Source organism: Dipodomys ordii, unplaced genomic scaffold, assembly GCF_000151885.1.
Source record: "Dipodomys ordii isolate 6190 unplaced genomic scaffold, Dord_2.0 Scaffold45, whole genome shotgun sequence".
NCBI lineage: Eukaryota > Metazoa > Chordata > Mammalia > Rodentia > Heteromyidae > Dipodomys > Dipodomys ordii.
The window spans coordinates 1,254,103-1,274,750 of record NW_012267261.1 but is presented as its reverse complement, the minus strand read 5'-3'; the positions used below and the strand labels follow the sequence as shown (position 1 = coordinate 1,274,750).

The 20,648-nt window shown below is 38.7% G+C and overlaps 1 protein-coding gene across 4 annotated transcripts in view; it reads right to left on the bottom strand.

Moving 5' to 3' along the window:
* Positions 1-20,648, bottom strand: part of Lpp (LIM domain containing preferred translocation partner in lipoma) — a 694,475-nt gene that overhangs the window by 19,131 nt on the left and 654,696 nt on the right. The gene's annotated exons all lie outside the window — the stretch shown is intronic.

Here is a 20,648-nt window from a genome sequence, read left to right as displayed (position 1 = left end):
ACATCTATTTACAAGAAGCAAACAAGGCGGCCAATCGACTTTCCTTGGGGCACCCAGACAGTAGATACCAACCCCAGGATTGTGAATCTATGCTTTCTTACTTCATCCACGCTCTTTCCCTCTATAGCGAGAGTAATGGCAAAGTAATCTCTAAATGTCCAGACAGTAAGCAGTTCTGGCTTTGCTGGAACAACTTGGTTTTGCCCTGTACTTCTCAAAAACTTCTCTACAAAGAACATAAACTAAGGGCATGAATGTGTTCTAGTAAAGCTTTATTTACAAAAACAGGTATTGGGCTAGATGAGGTCTCTGGCTGCAGTTGGATAGCTGAATTACACCAGATTTTCCACCTAGTAAATAATTTCCTCTTACTTGTAATACTTGATTTTTTTTTTAGAGAATGGTTTGTCTGATAATTGACACAGTATACCCAATTGAAACTTAGTACTAACAAAGGTTCTGGTCATTTAAAATGTTGATTCAAACACCCTCTCTAAGTGTAGGGTCCATGAACTCTTGATAGAAATGTTGAAAAGGGAATTGAGAAATACATGTTCTCTAGCTTTAAAATATGTTGTGATTAAAAAGATACATATAATCCTGAAGAGAGACACCAGTCTGTGAGCTAGCCTTCAGAAGATCAAATATTATCTTTCTATCATTCTCTAGGATCCCATGTACTATTAAACAATTTTACTTCAACTAATCTATCTGGACAAGTCTCTGGAATCTAATAGACCTAGGGTATATGTCTCATTAGAAAGATATGGAACTGAATGGGATATGGAAATTGAGGTGTGATTTTCCTCTTGTTAAGAGAATCTTAAGTGCTTTGAAGTAAGATGTACTTTTATGGAGGTAACTAGTGTCTTGAAATCAGCCCTCTAAGCTGACTTCCTTGTTTGCATCTCTTCTGTAGTACTTCCAGGTAAACAACAGCTTAATGGCTCCATCATGTAGAAAGAGCTAACTCTTTACATGATGTCCAATCTTCTTTCCTAGTGTCATCTCTAGAAAACGACATTCTACACTGCTCACTCTTATTCAAACCTATGAGTAACTTCCAGACGTTTGTGCTTTGGCTCAGGCTTCCAGATGAATGAAAAAAAATGCCATTTTGACCATTGAAGTTACAGCTTAGAAGCCTTCCTGATGATCCCATGTGGAATGAATTGCTTCTTTTTTTTTACTTTCTTAATTTCTTACTCTGAGCAATTTATTTACTTTGCTTACAGCACTTACTAAGTGTACATCATTAAAATTGTTTTTGTAAGCAGGATACTTGTGGCTCATGTCTATAATCCTAGCTAATAAGGGAGCTGAGATCTGAGGATTGTGGTTCAAAACCAGCCTGGTCAGGAAAGTCTATGAGACATATCTCCAATTACCTATCAAAAGACCAGAAGTGAAACTGAGTTCAAGTGGAAGACTTGGGTATAAAAACTTGAGGATAATGATGCAATAAACATAGTTGTGCTGGTAGTTTTAACATGGTCTTGTTTGTGATCATTTGGGTAAATGCCCAAAAGTGGAATTGCTGGGTCATAGGGGAGCTCTATGTGGAGTCTTTTGAAGAACCTCCAAACTGCTTTCCAAAGTGGTTGAACAAGTTTATACTCCCACTAACAATGCAGTAGGGTTCCCTTCTTTCCACACCCCCTCCAGCATCTGTTGTTATCAGAGTTCTTGATTATAGCCATTCTAACTGGGGTGAGGTGGTATCTCAATGTTGTTTAGATTTGCATTTCTTTTATGGCTAGAGAGGTTGAGCATTTCTTCATGTGTCTATTGGCCATTCTTTCCTCTTCAGAGAAGTTTCTCTTTAAGTCTTTAGCCCACTTATTTATTGGGCAGTTGTTTCTTTGAAGATTTGTTTTGGGGAGATTTAATTTTTTGAGTTCATAGCTAAGATATGGAACCAACCCAGATGTCCCTCAGTAGATGAATGGATCAAGAAAATGTGGTATATATACACAATGGAATTCTATGCCTCCATCAGAAAGAATGACATTGCCTTATTTGTTAGGAAATGGAAAGACTTGGAAAAATTATATTAAGTGAAGTAAGCCAGGCCCAAAGAAACATAGGTCCCATAGTTTCCCTTATTTCCAAAAACTAGTATATGTCTGAGTCAACCAGAAAAGGTCAGCTAAGTTGATGTTAGGGAAATGAACCCCAAGATAAGTGTTCAAATGTTTTTTTGTTTTTGTTTTTTTTCCTTTCATGCAATTGTTTCTAGCATATTTATAAGATGATTTCGATGTTGCTTTGTATGTCCCTCCCCCACGGTATAACCCATGCTTTCACTGTATTTAATGTTGGTATAATTTGTGGAGGGGAAGGGAAAAAACAAATAGTTTAAATAGGGATACAGGTGGACCCATTGCAACAATGAGATGTACAAGTCGTTATGTCGTAAAACGAACTTGACAACTTTGGTGGGGGTAGAGGATCGGGTTGGGGGGAGAGGATCGGGTGGGGGGAGGAGGAGGAGTATGGGAAGGGATGGAAAGGGGAAACAAAGAGGAGGCAACAATGCTTGATAAGAAATGTACTGGTTATATTTCCCATGTAATTATAACTCCTCTGTATGGTAGTCTCACAATAAAAAAAATAAATAAACTTGAGGATAAGCCAGATGTCAGTGGCTCACACCTGTAATCCTAGCTACTCAGGAGGCTGAGATATGAGGATCGTAGATCAAAGCCAGCCTGGGCAGAAAAGTCCGCGAGACCCTTATTCCTAATAAACTACTGTGGCTCATGTGGTAGAGCATTAGCCTTGAGCTGAGGAGTTAAGGGACAGTGCCCAAACCCAGAGTTCAAGCCCCGTGACCAACAAAAAACAATCAACACAACAAAATAATACCCACTTACGGATAGCACCCAGACTCTGCGCTCGAGCCCCAGGACCAGTACATACAAAATTGTTTGTGTATAGGTCTATTTTCTCTACTACTCTGTAATTTCAGTAGGGGAAGGGACTGAATCTTAATATAATTCTCAATATACTTTTTGGAATAAAAGTATGCTGAGAATGAATATATGGAGAAAGAATGAAGGAAGGAAGACTATTTATTTAATCATTCCAGGGTAGCCCTGTGCTGGCCATCTCCTCCAACCCTGGATTCTATCCCAAAATGAATTGGTAAATCCATCATCATCCTCTCCTCAGAGCTGTGGTTGCCTGAGGTTCTAAAATTGCTTGGTATGCCTTTGGTCACAGACTAAACTCATGGAAACTATTAACCTATTTTCCCCCATTTTGAAGTGGTGAAATTAAAATAGCATAAGAGGGCAGGATGAGAGTCTGGAGCTGATGATGGTCTGGAGTATGAGGGCCCTGTTTCTTTTCTATCCTGGTGATCTGAGTTAATGTGGCTGGAAATTATCTTCCCAGAGCTTGTGTTTTACTTCTCTGTGGGTTTTAACTTTTTCCCCTTTAGACTCAGCCCTGTAATAGAGTTGAACAAACCAGAAAATGCTTGACCAGAAAATATTTTGTTTGTATTGAGGCTTGGCTCCGATATTCAGTTCACTAACTTAAAACCAGCAGCAATATATAAGGTTTGGTCGGTTTCTAAGGAGAGACTGTCTGCTTCTATGGAAGCATTGCTCACAGGACAGGTAATCTAAACACTCTTCTGCTATAAAGGACACAAGTGTGGAATATGCCTAAAATTAGCCTCTTGCAAAATGTCTCTAAATCAGAAAATAAAGGTTCAGAGAAAGCCTTGGGTGGCTGCTGGGTCTAGTGAATGATGACACACTAACTTTCACTAGTCAACTCTCTCTCTCTCTCTGGCTTCCCACTGACCCACTAGTATACTTGGAACTTTAGCTTCTCTTAGAGAAAAGGTAGATGTCTATGTCCACACCTGTCTGAATGAGCCTGTCTCATCTGATCTTGAAAGCTAAAGAGGGTCAGGCCTGATTAGTATTTGGATGGTGAAGGGGTAGTGTCTCAGAATGTGGGGGAGGATGCTAGGAACTCCTATAGTCCAGGAGTTCATTTCCCAAGTGAGCCAAAAGTCCTGGAGAACTAATACATTGAAATGAATCAGAGAGTGCGAGAGAGAAAGAGAGAGAGAGAGACAGAGAGAGAGACAGACAGACAGACAGAGACAGAGACAGTCTTTAAGTAGTTGTACAAAGGAATTGCCACTTAACAAAGCAGTTTATGAATACAATCCATCTTGATTAATCTCATCCTTTCCAACATTTTCACCTGTCCCTCTCCATAGCTACACCTTCCCTCACCTCTTCTTAATTTTGTAGGATATTCATTGAATTCTTGAAGGGCAAATGGGAATGGTACCCAGCTTTCCTGATTTACAATAATTTAGAGAGCAACTGACACATGTATTATGTAGCCATAAATGGGCAAAGTTTTGAATTATCCTTCTACGTTTGTCAATAGTTATAATATTTTGGGTAAATAATTTCTTCTCTAGCTCTCAATGGAAATGATTAAATGTAACTCTGCAAATTTATCACTGTTATTTATGAGTATTTCTGACATAGGAAAAGGCCAATGTTTCCATTATCAAAGATGTACAAGAAAACTGGATAACAATCCCTGAACAGAAGTTTGAAAGTGGGGCTCGTCTGTTAGAAACCTCAATTGTATTATGTTTAATATGTCATACCACTTATCATTTTAGAAATTGCTAATGACACCATTTCAACCACCACAAAGGAAAATTGTGTATCTTATGCATGCTTATTATTTTCTAGACAGACCAAAATGTGCACTCTTCATGAAGATATTAAGTTTTTCTGAAGTAGAATAAAGTAAAATGATTCATAAGAATACTTTTGAAGAAAACAAGAAAGACTTCAGTAGAGTAGATGGGAAAGGGCGGTGTCTCAGTATGCCTGTTTATTTTATATCTTACCATGTGTGATGTATGGGCAGATAAGAAAGAAGAGCAACCTCCAGAATAAGAGCTTTCCAAGTCAGTAGGGTGCTTGGTGATCACACTCCCAAAGCCACTGTCCTTATGGCCCCCACCCCACCACCTTTCAGCTACCACACTGATCTCCTTGCCACTTCTTTAATAAAGTTCTTTTGTAAGCCTATACTACATCACCCCTTCTTTGCACAGAAAATATCTATTCAGTCTTCAAAGTGAAGCTCAAATATCACTTCTAAAAAATCGGTCCTGGTTCTCTTTCTGTTATATTCCAAGTAAAATAAGTCCAGTTACAGGATTAATAGGAGGATGCTTCTTGACACCACCTCATAACCAAGCAGTGGCCTCTTCTAAGAAATCAGTTCTGAAGTACATGTGCACAGAGTGAACTGTGTTGTGGAAGTCACTGAGATCGACATCTGGGAAACATCTTGGGTAGAAAGAGGATTGGGATTGTGGGATTATTATTCAGCTATAATCAAGGACTCCATGGAGAATGTGGCAGCTGGCCAGTCCTGCAGACTTGTTCTTCTATGAAGCTAGCAGCTAGGGCTGTTATAGTCTCCCATCTACCAGTTTATAGGCACAGGTGATCCCCAAGAAGGAGGTGTAATCTCGAGTAATATATACTTCTTTTAGTAGAGTGTAATTACCACAGAGGGATCTAGCTCAGTCCTCACTGGTCAATAATCCCAGTATCTGAGGGAATGAGGGCCTCGATAGCATAATACCTCATCCACAATAGCAACTATCCTTGCTAGGGCTTGGATAGTTGACAGGGAATTAATAACCAACTGTGAAAGGCCTTATTGCCTTAGCTGAATGATGAATCAAGATTTTCTTTTCCTCCCTCCCTCCCTTCCTTCCTTCCTTCCTTTTTTCCAGCAGACCCTCTTTGAAGGTCAGTTTTTAAAGCAATTATCTGCACAATCACTCTAATGGAAGTAGGGTTAAAGTGAAAAGATGTAATGGTAGCAGAAACAAAACAAATTGCAAAAAGATATAGCTTATAAACTTTTCTGAAAAGATAGTGATAGCATTCTTACAAACAGAAAGTTTGCCAGGTACTGGTGGCTCACACCTGTAATCCTAGTTACTTAGGTAGCTGAAATCTGAGGATTGTGGTTCAAAGCCATCCCAGGTAGGAAAATCTGTGAGACTGTTATTTCCAATTAACAACTAAAAAAGTATGGAAATAGAGCTGTTAAAAAAAGAAAAAAGATGATGATGAAGAGGAGGAGGAGGAGGAGGAGGAGGAGGAGGAGGAGAAAAAAAGCTCAAGGATAGAGCCCAGGCCCCTGAATTCAAGCCCCAGGACCAGCATTTTTTTTAAAGCAATTGGAATAAAAATGACCAACTAATCTTTCACAAAAAAACTCCAAATGCAACTGTTTTGTAAATTAGCTATACAATCTGCTTGTAGCTATTATAACCTTGGCTATTGTATAAATAACTTCTAATTCACAGGCAGAAGAGCTGGAAGAATCATCTGAATGTAAATGAAGCCTAAGCAATGCAAACACTACTAGTGAGGTGATAAAGAAAATAAAAATATCACTATGGCTTATATATTATATAAGTAGACATGTATTCAATGTTGAGTACTTTTAAATCAAGAGATATGAGTATTTGACATTATCAATTATTTAGGATGATATAACATTCCAAAGAAGCATTTTTTGTCCCATTCTTCCCATTCCTTCTCTCTCTCCTTTCCTTCCTTCCTTCCTTCCTTCCTTCCCTACTTCCTTCCTTCCTTCCTTTTTCCCTCCCTCCCCCTCCCTCTCTTTCTCTCTCTCTCCCTCTTTCTCTCTGTCTCTCTCTCTTTCTTTCATTCTCTCTTTCTTTCTTTTGGTAAAACCCAGCATTGTGAAACAGGAAGGATCTTGAGATGATAAAAGGTGACATTTTATGATGTAATGTTGGTCTAATTGGGATTAAAAATAGAAAAGAAGGGGGAGATTGTGAAAACATTAGATAGTAAGAAGTGGTCTAGATATCATTCTAGGTGAGTTTCAGCTCCCCTCAATTTTATCAAGGAAGCATATCATAAAGAGCCATATCTCCCTTCTGACTGCAAGTGTCCAAGAATAGAGTCTGTGGGAAACACACATTGTACAGTTTGAAAATCATGGCTCTAGCTCAGTACTAGAGTCAGGAAGCTAAGGAATGGATAGTGATCACAGCAAGTAGCAGATCTGGGATTAAGACAGAGGACTGCTAATTCTGTTGAATGGAAAAATGTTTCTGCTATACCATATTGTACTTATTCTGTATTTTCAAACACTCCACATTACACATAGAAGGCATTGAGATTTATTATCTGCAAGTCATGTGCAATTCCATAAAGGCAGAAAACATGTTGAGATCATAAAAAATTCTTCCCAAAGTCCCACAGGATAAGACAGAAAGCACACTGTTGGATTCCCCAACATCTACACTAAAGTACATCTTGTGTTAAGTGTGTATCTCTTGCATAAAATTGATGCTCTCTGAATTTTGATTTAATGATGGACCAATAAGCTTTGGGTGAGTACTTTGCATAACATAAAATTATTTTGTGGAACCATGCAAAAGAACTTTGCAATCTAAAATTTTTCAACTGGTACGCTTTAAGTGGGTTTTAGGGATAGCATATTTGGTAGGCCTAATAGGGCCATGTTTCCAGGGTTCCTGATTGGTCACTGGGTCGGGAGATGTTTCAACCAATGACTCTAGTGTGTTGAACGAATAGTACCATCTCCCACATGAATGATGATATGAAGGAAGTTGGGAAGCACATTTCAAGTTTAGGCATTCCCAACAGAAGGGCGATGTCATTTAGTACAAAAAAAAGAGAGAGAGAAAAAGGCAAGGACTCATAACATTTCTCTTAGTTCAAATATTTATAATACCCAAGTTAATTATCTACTTCAAACTTATTCTGTACTTTGACTGTGATAATCAAGAATTCCCAAATGATGGCAGTACCTTTAAGTTTTCTGGGCAAGTGATGAGAATCACTTTATCTTGGTAGTTTTTCTAATGAGTACAAAATCCTCCAACAGTTCTGCCTATGAATGCATGTTTTATGAATTATTTTTCTCTTTACAAATGTCCTTTTCCTGTTTCTATATGTTAGTCCAAGTGTGTATTTGTATCCATATCAAATGTGCACTTACAGACAGAAAATTATACTGTCATCCAATTCCTATGACCACAATTTTCTAATCAGAACCAAAATTCTTTCTTTACACATGAAAATTCTAGGTTTTTCCAGTTACGAAAATTACTGAAACAATTTGCTAAATGGCATTGAACCCATAAAAAATGTTCTATTTTGATGTTGACTGCACTTAGTACAAAAAGAACAGAGATGAGACACCTAACTAAAAGCTACTCTTCCATCAAAAAAATGATACTGTACCATTCATAAGGAAAAGAGAAGACTTGGAAAAAAATTATATTAAGTGAAGTAGGCCAGACCCAAAGAAACATAGGTTGCATGGTTTGTTTCCCTCATTTATTGTAACTAGAATGTGCCCATAAATCTACAAGTAAACACACTGGACGGTAAAAGACATAAAAATATACTTGGACATGGTAAATTATATCAGTCTCTAAACATTCACACAGTGAGACCCAAGGAGGATACTCTTAGGATAGGATCACAAAAGAGTTATGTATACATGACCATATAAAATGATGTGTGGCGAAATGCACTCCAAGAAATGGAAAAAAGAAGTTTTTCTTCCCCCTCCCCCCTTTGTTGCAGTGTTTGATTTCTGTACCTTTCATATTGTTTGCAAGTTTATCTGTTTTGGGAAAGGTAAGGAGGGAACACAGAAATGGTGGGACAAAGGGTAAACAAATGCAGCAGTGATATTCACTAGTCACATGTTGAGTATGAATTATACAACTTGTGGCGGGGGAGGGAAATTGTGGGAGAAAGTGAAGGATGAGGTAACACTGCTCAAAAAGAAATATTACCTTGCTCGTGTATTTGTAACCACTCTGTATGGTATTTTCACAATAAAAAAATTTTTTTTAAAAAAAGTAATGTATTCATTACCTGACTTATGTAACTGTAATCTTTCTTTACAATAACAATAAATAAAAAAATTAAAACAATTCCAACTTTCTTTAATTTTGTTTCCTTTTCTTTTTGTTACCAGTGGTGGGCTTGGACTCAAGGCCTATGGTGTTCTTGAGCTTTTCTGCCCGCTTTACCACTTGAGCCTCAGCTTCACTTTGGGCTAGATTTATTTATTTGTTTAGGTGCCTCATTGGAGAGAAGAGTCTCACAGACTATTCTGCGCAGTCTGGCTTCAAACCACAATCCATACATCTCAGCCTCCCAACTAGCAAAGATGACAGCTATGTGCCACAGACACCTGGTGTCCAGCTTGTTTGATTTAGGCATTTCTGCCAGTCTTTTTGAGCATAACCACATGTATCCAATGCCTATAAGACTTCAGCTTTCTAACAAATTCCTTTCAAATAAACTTTTCAAGCGAGAACTTTTAAAATATTTCCATCTTTTCACTTATTCCAGCATTGCAGAAATCCCTGAGAGCAAAGGAAAGCATTTGACATCCTGTAGCAACAGAACAAGACAGAAAAGACAAAAGTGTTCTCTACCCTCAGAGCTTCTTGGTGTAATGGCAGAGGTAAGCACATCTAAAAATAAGTGATTAGAGGCACAGAGCACAAGAAATTGCTATTGTACAGGCATGAGGAGTATGTGCTGGAACTCATAGAAGACAGTAATTACTTATAACCAGTGAGGATGGGCAGTGTGCTGGTAGTTTATGGCCTTAGGAATCTATTTTAGGTGGAATTTGAGTTGGCATTTGAAAACAAACTCATTCTAACACTCCGGTCTTAATGTTGTTTTACAACAACACCCTTATTTATCTAAACCTCCTTGGGAGATGTCTCACATAATTCTTCATCAAAATGAAATTCATTTCACAGGTAGAATGTTGTAAGGAAATCTGTGTCTTTGTAGATTTGGTGAAGGGTAACTCACCATTGCTAGATGCAAACATCCACGGATGCCACTCGAACAAGCAAATCAATATATGGTTATTAAAACAGGATTTAGAAAAAAAAGCAACAAAATGATATTTGGACTGACTTCAGAATTAAGAAATGTATCTTTGGGGCTGGGAAGGTGGCTCAGTGGTAGAATGCTTGCCTTATATGCATGAGGCCCTGGGTTTGATTCCTTAGCACCACATAAGCAGAAAAGGCCTGAAGTGGAGCTGTGGCTCAAGTGGTAAAGCGTTAGCCTTGAGCTGAAGAGCTTAGGGCCAGTGCCCAGGCCCAGAGTTCAGGCCCCATGACTGACAAACAAAAAGAAAAGAAAAGAAAAGAAAAAGAACTTTATCTTCATTAAAAAAAATATTCCAAGTTGCCATAAGCCACATTCTTCACAAAATAAATAATTCTCTGTTGTTTGGCACTATGGTTGGGATTGTGAATTGAGCTTTAGTAATTTCAGAAAAAAAAAAAGGTCTTGATTAAAGGACATTTAATCTCTCCATACCTGTAGGCTTAGAGAGGTGGTATTTTACCTTAAAACGTGTAAGCCATGTGGCCTGCAAGGGCTTCCAAAGTACTTTTTTTGAATGTGTCATAATCCTTGAGAAGTGGAAGGAGGTGAGACTTGATGACTATGTGTCAGACCATCATGCTCAGGGGCAAATGAAAAGATCACACAATTTCAATGAGTTTATCCTGAGGAGGAAAATAAAGACTAGAATTCCTTTCCTTCCAAGCCAAGCCAAATCAGAGATTTGCTTTTACACCATCTTCAAGCTATAGTCCTGTTAGGACTTATTTTCTTGGGAATCACATCAGGCTTGTCATGTTAAGTAAGAGAATTAGTGCCAGATTCAAAAGACCTGCATTTAAAAGTCTTGGCAAGTTCTTGACTTTTTAGGGTTGGTGCTGCTTCTTTTCTTCTCCCTCTCTCCCTCCCTCCCTTCCTCTCTCCTCGGGTTTAACCTCAGGTCTTCCTTGCTGGCTAGGCTGGGGCTTTAAACAGGAGCCAGAATTCTCTGCTCTTTTGGTGGTGGAGATGTGCCCTTGCTAACTGTGTGTCCATGTTGGTCTTAAACTCCAAGTCTCTCAATTTCCACAGTACCAGGAGCTGAGATCGCAGATCTGAGCCACCCTGCCTAGCTCAGGGTACACTTTCTTAACATATCATAGATTACAGCCCAACCAACCCCAAAGCCTGTGTCTATCAAGCACTGTCCTGATGCTCTTATTTGGTAATCTTAAATTCAGAAAAGACACTTTGAAGGGAGAAAAATTTAACTTTGTATCACAGTGCTAACCCCAGCATTTCTTGAATTGTGGACAGAGATGTTTATGTAGACCCTGTACAGGTCAGTGACAAAGATAAATTAACCAGAAGTCAAGGGCTATTCTCTAGTCATGCCAACCAAGTTTAGCCATTAGGAATGAGACCCATGTGAACATTTCTTTCTGGATTTCAGTTCATTTGCCTATAAAAGAAGAAACTTTAATAGACTGAGTCCTTTGAAATTCTGACTGAATTGAAAGCTGAACAAAAGCTACAATAGGCCAGACCCTTTTTAAGGGACATTGTTTACAACTTCATTCCATTTCTAGAACAATGCCTGGCAGATAGACAGAACTCAATAGATATTTTACCAAGTAATTGAATGGCTGTTCATTTGGGAAGACTCCCAGAGTGTAACCAATAGCACCTATTCCCATAGACAAATATGAAACTTCATCATCATCATCATCATCATCATCATCATCATCGGATGCCTTTCCATCACCAGTCTATTTATCTCTCCTCTTGAGCCAGACTCTAATCTCAGTATTCTCATTGCTTTCTTTGTAGTCCCTTCACTTTCCATTTTCACCTCCCAGCATTCAAAAGCTGCCATGATTATGGTTAATCTTTCATCAAATCTGTACATCAGTACATTCACAACCTCTGGAGCAGTACTTCAACATCATAGGTAGTGGTAAATATTTGTTTTTTGCATGAAAGCAATAAGTGACATGAAATAAATTAATATTTAAGGTGTTTTCTAATTTTAATTGCAAGAAAGCATGACCTTAAACAAATAAATATCTAAGATGTTTTCTAATGCTAAGGATTTTCTGATACTATTTCAGGAAGAACATGTTTCACACACACACACACACACACACACACACACACACACACACACACACACACACACACAATAAATAAATAAAAACCAACCACCAAACAAGGCCATGGCTGGGTGCTGGTGGCTCATGCCTGTAGACCTATTTCTTCAGGAGGCTGAAATCTGAGGATTACAGCGCAGGTAGGAAAGTCTATGAGATTTTTACCTCTAATTCATCACCATATAATTGGAAGTGGAGCTGAGGTTCAAGTGGAAGAGCACTAGCCTTGAGGGAAAAAGCTCAGGGGCAGCAGTCAAGTTTGAATTCAAGCTCCAGGACAGACACAGAAACAAACAAAAAAATCCCCTAAAAAGCTCACCAAAGAAACAAAAACAGTACCATAGATTTTCCTAAGGATGTAAGGATTAATCGCAGTAGGGAGAATACTCTTTCTCTATATACTATTGATCTATTATGGGTAAGTGGCCAATCCAGGGAAAAAGCTAAAACTTGAGTTCAAGTGATGATGTTTCTAGCTAATAGATAGAAAGCAATGACTGCTTGCCTTGAATGTTTGAACTATTATAAACAACCATTACAGCTATGGTCTACAAGCAGAGAGTGGATACATTCTCAGTACCATTCTGCTCATGTGTCAGTTGGTTCTCTTCGGAGTTGTCTGAATCTTGTCTCTGCCAAGATGTTTATTTTCTACCTACTTTTATGAATTACAATGCCTTCCTAAATTATAGCAAGCCACATGTGTTTGGAGCCAAGCAACAAGGGTCATGGAAGGTTTCTTCTTGTACTATTAGGGATGACAGGACAGCTTGTTTGAACCAAACTTGATCTTCTTTCAAAAGAAAAGGAAAATTTTAAGCTTTCAACTCCTGGGAGTGGCAAAGAGAACAGCCAGAGGGCCATGAGCTAACTGATTCTCTAGAGATCAGTTGAGTGGATTTGGCAGTCATTTGGCTTCTGGTAAAAACAAGGCCTTCTAATTATACTTCTACCAATGGAAGACAAAAGACAGTACTGCAGCCTAGAAAGGTCATGATGACATGCCAGTATCAGGGCTGACTATGTGGTTTCTTCTGAGTATAGCACTGCTGTAGGTTACACAGCCAGCACTGGAACTCCATCACGAGAAAGGAATCTCAGAAAGAGCTCAGAGAATCTGTTGAAGTGATTTGCTTTTGCCTTAAATTGTACCTTCACTGGAGTATTTTCTGACACGAGAAACAAAATAATTACATGTTTTGGTTCCACTTTCTACAACCCCTCACAATAAAAATAGTGGCTTAGATTAAGTAGGTATGAATGGCACAGTACAGGGTTTTCTATTCTGTAACTGCTGAAAGACAAAGGAGACAGAAAATACAGATGTTTTTGCCTTGCTGCTGCAAAAATGTGGTGGACTAACTCAGCATCTCTGGAATGCAAATTTTCTTTCACAGTTTAACAGTCTTTTTTGGATTTCAGCACAGTGAACTCACACTTTCCTGGATTCCAAGACCTCCACAGAACCAGATGGATGAGAGGAATTGGGAGAAAGAACCCACATTGCTTGAAAAAGGTATGAATTTCTCACTCTGTATTTAGCCAAAAAGCTGAAAATTAGAAGAGCAAAATCACTTTTGGTTTGTTCAAATGCATGCCATCCTAGCGTTGTTTGTGTTGGTTAAAAAAAAAATTCCAAAGTGATTCGATGGTTTGAAGTCTGTGTTCAGTTTAAGCTAGGAAGCAAACTTTAACAGAGAGGATATGTTTACTATCGAAGGCAGGAAATAAAATACAGATGGAGGAGATTACTCAAGAGGATTGTTCAACTAAAGCCAATCACTGATTTCCAATGGCAGCCCTTTATCTTGGCATTCATGTCTCTGGATACTGTCTTACCTTCTTCCTTTCCCATGTATCTATCCCACCATTCCTTCCCCCACTTCATTTTCATTCCTGTCAACCTTAACTTCAGTTTTGCCTAAACTTGCCATCAGGTGTTACTTCTGCTTTTCTTTCTGTTGTTGTTGTTAACAAATTAAATGGGTCAACTTTGAGGGCCCAGAGAACATGGATATATCTTCCTTCATTACTGGTTTTCTGTTCAGCGTTTCTACAACACCCTCCTTCCCTTCCCTCTCTCTCCCCCTCCCTTCTCTTTACAAGGATCTGCTGAGAGTGTTATGGCATCCAAAGATGACCAACTACATCAAAAGTTACCCATCCCACAACAGCAAGAGCTTAGGACCTGGGAAGACCTATGGCAGTGCCTAACTATAAGAATGCTGCAACCCAGTGTTGTATGACTCCCTGTAGTAATCATATAATGTAATAGGTTTTCTGTTCAAATGTATCTTTTTGGAGTCCTGTTACCAGTGTTAGGGAGATAATAGGCAGGTAGATGGAGGTGGACTAAATAGTCTCACTTATATCACGCCAGTTTTTAAGTATTCCAGCATATATAAGAAAAGCATTTCAGACCTTAGCCTGAGACTTAAAACCCAAGTTGCTTAGTTGTGATGTTATCAAATTTTGACCTACTGCTGGGCGCCAGTGGCTCATGCCTGCAATCTTAGCTTACTCAGGAGGCTGAGCTATGCTATGCATAGCGGAAAAATATATATTCACGGAGTTAGATATTCAAAAATTTATCTTCTGGGGAATTTATGTTGTCTTGGGATTGGAGGAGACTTGAGGAAGGGAGAAAAAGGAGAAGAGACCTGATACTCAAAAAAGTAGATGCCTATTTTCTACTAAGCATTGGGTGAGGCTCTTTCACAAAATTAGTCTATCTGATTCTTAAAACAACAGGATGTCACTACTTTAATGAAGATGTCATGAAGATTATATATATGTATACATAAAATTTGTATATACCCAAAGACATAATTTGGTACATAGCAAAAGTCAGTCTAATTCCTATGGACATGATTTAGGCATTAATAAAACAATGTCAGTGGCTCATGCTACTCAGAAGGGTCAGATCAGGAAAAATTGGAGACATTACCTTCAAAAGTGAACAGCAGATGCTGGAGGGGATGTGGAAAGAAGGGAACCTTACTGAATTGTTGGTGGGAGTGTAAACTTGTTCAACCACTTTGGAAAGTAGTGTGGAGGTTCCTCAAAAGACTCCACATAGAGCTCCCCTATGACCCAGCAATGCCACTTTTGGGCATTTACCCAAATGATCACAAACAAGACCATACTAAAGCTACCAGCACGACTATGTTTATTGCAGCATTATTTACCATAGCTAATTTATGGAACAACCCAGATGCCCCTTAGTAGATGAATGGATCAAAAAAATGTGTTATATATACACAAGGGAATTCTATGCCTCCATCAGAAAGAAGGATATTGCCCCATTTGTTAGGAAATGGAAAGACTTGGAAAAATTATATTAAGTGAAGTAAGCCAGGCCCAAAGAAACATAGGTCCTATGGTTTCCCTTATTTGCAAAAACTAGTCTGAGACAAGCAGAAAAGGTCAGATAAGTTGATGTTAGGTGAAATGAACCCCAAGATAAGTATTCAAATGTTTTTTTTCTATCTTGCAATTGTTTCTAACATATTTATAAGATGATTTCTTTGTTGCTTTGTATGTCCCTCCCCCATGGTATAATCCCTGCTTTCATTGTATTTGATGTTGGTATAATTTGTGGAGGGCAAGGTCAAAAAAATTGTTTAACGAGGGATACAAGTGGACCCATTGCAACAATGAGATGTACAATTTTATGTCGAAAACGAACTTTACAATGTTGGCGGGGTGGGGGGGTAGGGGGGAGTGGGAGATGGGAAGGGATGGGAAGGGGAAACAAAGGAAGAGGCAACAATGCTTGATAAGAAATGTACCCATTACCTTGCCCATGTAATTGTAACCCCTCTGTATGGCATTTTCACAATTAAAAAAAAATGAACCACAAACAGCTGTGGTGGAGGTGTGGTATTGTGCCACTGAGTGAGCAATCTGACCAAGGAAGTACCATGTCCTGAGTTCAAGTCTTGGACATGGCGAAGCATAAAAACAAAACACAAAAGCCATAAGAAAACCTCTCAAGGTTTAAAGCAGAGGGGAAAACACTGCATCTGGTATGGGCAGACAAAATGACGAAATTGCACATACTTGAGGTGTTTTTTACAGGATCCTTACTTAAACATCACATTTGTGAGAAATAACAACCTTTAGTGTAGTAGAAAGAGCACTGGACCAGGAATCAGTAAAAGGAATACTAGCCTTAGAAATGTCACCAATTTGCTAGATAGTATTCCTGGAAAGTTGTCACTAACTGTAGTTAAGTACAGGTATTTCCATCTCTCAGAATCCTTAGAGGAGCTCAGTCCACTGAATGTAGGAGCCACCATGGAAGCCACGTGCTGGGCAGAGCAGAGGGACTCTACCACAGGCTGGTCCTCGGGATCATCTACTTCCTTCACTGACAAAGAAGGAAACACTCTGTCTTTTCTCTCACTACAGTGAACCTACTCCTAACTAATACGTGTACTTTTTGATTTGAGTCAAGTTATTGTCCTTTTCTGTGTCTCAGTTTTCTTATTTGTGTAACAAAATTTGGGCTAAAAGTACCTAAAGATATATTTCAGGTTCTCTATGACTCAATCCCATGCTGTAAGGAAAACAGAAGGGATCAGAACTCTACCTTTAGAAACAATAACTGTATCTCCCTTTGTGTACAGAAGAAATCTAGCTCCTTGGATTGGTAAGAACACTTATAATTGATGCTGTTGAATGATGCCTAGCCAATCTCCTAAGCATCCTATGTTTTAGCTAAATCAGATTCCTTGCAGTTTTCTCTGAACATAACCTATTATTTTGGTCCCCTGGGATCCCCTCTTCTGATTACTCTTCTCACACCTCTGAAGGAACATTTCCAGATTCCGGTTTGATGTGTCCTGTTCTCTCAAGGATTCCCTGAATATATTCCTTTCAGAACTGGCTGCTCCTCTCCTCATTTTTCTCTCATCATCCATAATACTCCTGTATTCTGTGTTCTGATTTTCTATACATGCTTGTTTCTACTACATTGTAAGCTCTATCAGATGGGGCTGGCCAAAACTTAACCCATCTTTTGAATCCTGTATCTAGCACAATGTTAGGTATATCACTAGTTACACACGTATCTTTGAATAATGAGTGTCTCAGTAAGAGCATAAATACAAAATGTTAATTTTGTTGTGGTTAAGCATGTAAATCCTCATCTTGTTTAGGAGACTAGACTTCATGGAGAAAAATGAGCTTGGAAGACAAAGGGGATAGTCTGGAAGCTTGAGTAGTCATCATAACCATTTTCCTTATCTGAACCAAGCAACAATAATAAGCACTTAGTAGTCATGGAGCGTCTGTCTCAAGTGAGATTTCAGTCCATCACAGATAGGATCTCCTTCACCTTGTTTGTGCCCCAAGGTTACACAGTCAGTCTTTGGCAGATACAACAGACTTATGAGCTCCCAATTCTCATTGCCAGTGCTATGAGTTCCAGAGCATAATATCTCTGTTAATAGGTTCTCCTTGTCAAGGGTACACAGGGCATACACTAGAGGAACATTGCGAGAGGAATTAGATGTGAGACTGGTTTAGACATGCTTCTCACTCAGTCTGCTCTGAGAAAAGAGAACAAATCACAGAGACTAAACAGTACCTGAAGAAAGCATCTTTTAAAAATTCCAGATACACTTGTCTCTTCCAAGTAAAGATTTACTTTACTCTGTGGCCTTTTCTTTTTGGTAACCTGGTAATCCTTTTTCAAGCCCACTGAATTGTTCATCTCTCTCAGGCTATTGAAATACCTCTCCTCCTGTGATGCTATATGAGGTGCTGTCTAGGCCTTGACTACAGAATCACAAAAGGAACTTCATGACAGAGTGGTCACTTGATGAGCATTCTGATCATGCCTCTCTGGGTTCTTTGCTGGGTGATGGCCATGTACTAGGCTTTAAAAATATTATTTTTTTGGATCTCATCACAGCGTGGTAAGGAATATGGCAATAGTTAAAAAAAAGTGTCAGGTCTTGTAAGTGTGAAAATAAGGTTCACACTTCCATTTTAGAAGTGCCAGAATGTTTTAAGCTTTGTGCTTCAGTAAAGGAAGGATTTTTGACATTATACTGAAAAGTAGCAGAAATGACAGCTCTTAAGTAATTATATTATTACTTTTATTGGGTTCATATCTCACACACCATGAATTTTATATGTATTATCTAAAATCTTAAAAGCAATGGGAAATTAAAGATTATTATTATCAATTTATACCCAGGATGACTAAAGCTAAGAGAGTCAAATGATTCACCCAAGGTTGTTCAAACTGGAATGTAGTTGCATGGATATTAAGATTAATGTTAAGATTTTGCCAGGTGGTAGTTGTTCATTCCTCTTATTCTAGCTACTCAGGATGCTGAAATCTGAGGATCACAGTTCAAAGCCAGCCTTGTCAGGAAAGTTCATGAGACTCTCATTTCCAATTACCCAGCAAAATACCAGAGGTGGAGTTGTGGTTCAAGTGGTAGTATGCTCACCTTGAACAAAAAAATTCAGGAACAATGCCCAAGCCCCTGAGTTCTTCACTGTTCAATCCTCTCTTGAATTAGTATTATTTTTTAACTCAAGGACAAATGGTGCTTTTTTCTTTCTTGTTGGTGCTGATTTGGGATTTGAACTCAGAGCCCTGCTCAGTTTGTTTGCTTATAGATGGAAGTCTATCATGTGACTCACACCTCCAGACAGCTTTTTTTCTGGTTAATTGGAGATGAGTTTCGCAGTTGTTTCTGTGCTGGCTGGCTTTGAACCATGATCCTCCAGGTCTCAGCTTCCTGAGTAGCATATGTGCTGGCTCAAATCCAGTTTCTTAAAGAGATGAAATGTTTCTTTAAAAAAATTACATTTTATGGGCTGGGAAGGTGGCTCAGTGGTAGAGTGCTTGCCTTGCATGCATGAGGCCCTGGGTTCGATTCTTCAGCACCACATAAGCAAAAAGAAAAAAGCCGGAAATGGCACTGTGGCTCAAGTAGTAGAGTGCTAATCTTCAGCTGAAGAGCTGAGGGACAGCTCCCAGGCCCAAAGTTCAGGCCCCATGACCTGACCCCCCAAAAATAATTACATTTTATTTTGGTACCCTGGTATTGTATGTACATTTATTTGAATTAGGGAAGGGAGGGGAATAAGAGAATGGTGAGACAAAGAACCAATGCAACAGTGATATACACAAGACAATATGTTGGAAATGATCCGTGCAGCTTTGGGGTGGGAAGGTTGGGGGGAAAGGGAAAATAGGAGAAAGATGAGGGAAGGGGTATCAAGTTTGACAAGAAATGTACTTATTACTTTACTTACATAACTGTAACCCCTTTGTACATCACGTTGACAATAAAAAAAATCTATAAACTAGGGGCTGGGAAGGTGGCTCAGTGGTAGAGTGCTTGCCTTGCATGCATGAGGCCCTGGGTTCGATTCCTCAGCACTACATAAGCAAAAAGCCGGAAGTGGTACTATGGCTCAAGTGGTAGAGCACTAGCTGAAGAGCTGAAGGGCAGTACCCAGGCCCAGAGTTCAGGCCCCATGACCGACAAAAAACAAAAACAAAAACCAAAACAATCTATAAACTGAAAAAAATTACAAAAAGCATTTCCTATGGGAGGTGTAAGTGTAGTTGCATGTCAAAGGCCCTTTTCTCTATAAATTGTGAAGAGAAATTAAATAAATGGAGTCCTAAAGCAGAACAGATATTACCAAAAAATATTGATGGCTAAGGACTAACTGATATATAGGTAGGCTAGAACTTTTCACAACCTACTACCTAAATTTAGATCATATACCTTCTACTATAAATCATAGGGAACCAAGTTAAGTCAATAATTTAGAAAGCATCACCAAAGACAATGGCAAATAATGGAGACAGAAACAAGAAATCCAGAATGAAGTTTTGAAGTATTCTAAAAAGTCCAATAAAGTATGCTTTCCATGAGTAGGTTTGTAAATCAACAACATTCTAAACCTTGAAAATGATATGAAAATGTAAAGCTGTATTTATTTTGTTTTGTTAGGAAAATCTTTCTTGCAGTAAGCTCTTCAGAAAAAAATTTTCTCTTCTAGGTTCCAAGTGTAGAAAATGAAGTGTGAGTAGTGGGAGATGAACGGGTACCAGAGATATTATCTCAAAAATAAGCTTATACTTAGGACAGTTTGCTATAGAGATGCAAGACATAGGCACTGTGGGAGCTACTGAGGAAGATGAGGTATTAGAACACAGAGGATGGATTTTTAAAGGACTATGAGGTGTTCAGAATCTAGACTATGGATTTAAAAAATGATTATCTCTAAGTAGTTTCACAAGGGAGTTTCAATTCAGCATGTTAATTTATAAACATAATGCATCTTGATCCATGTCACCCCTATATCATTCTCCCCCACTCTATGTATCTCAAACCCTACCCATCCTCTCATGTTACCTGGATGTTTTAACAGGCCACAGGATGCCAGAGATAAAAAGGCGGGGAGGGGGGGTGATGATGATAACATATATTCCAAAAACAGCTAGATTATTTTACTGATATGACAGTGGCCTGTTATGCTACCACTGGAAAGTAAAGCTGTCATTTGG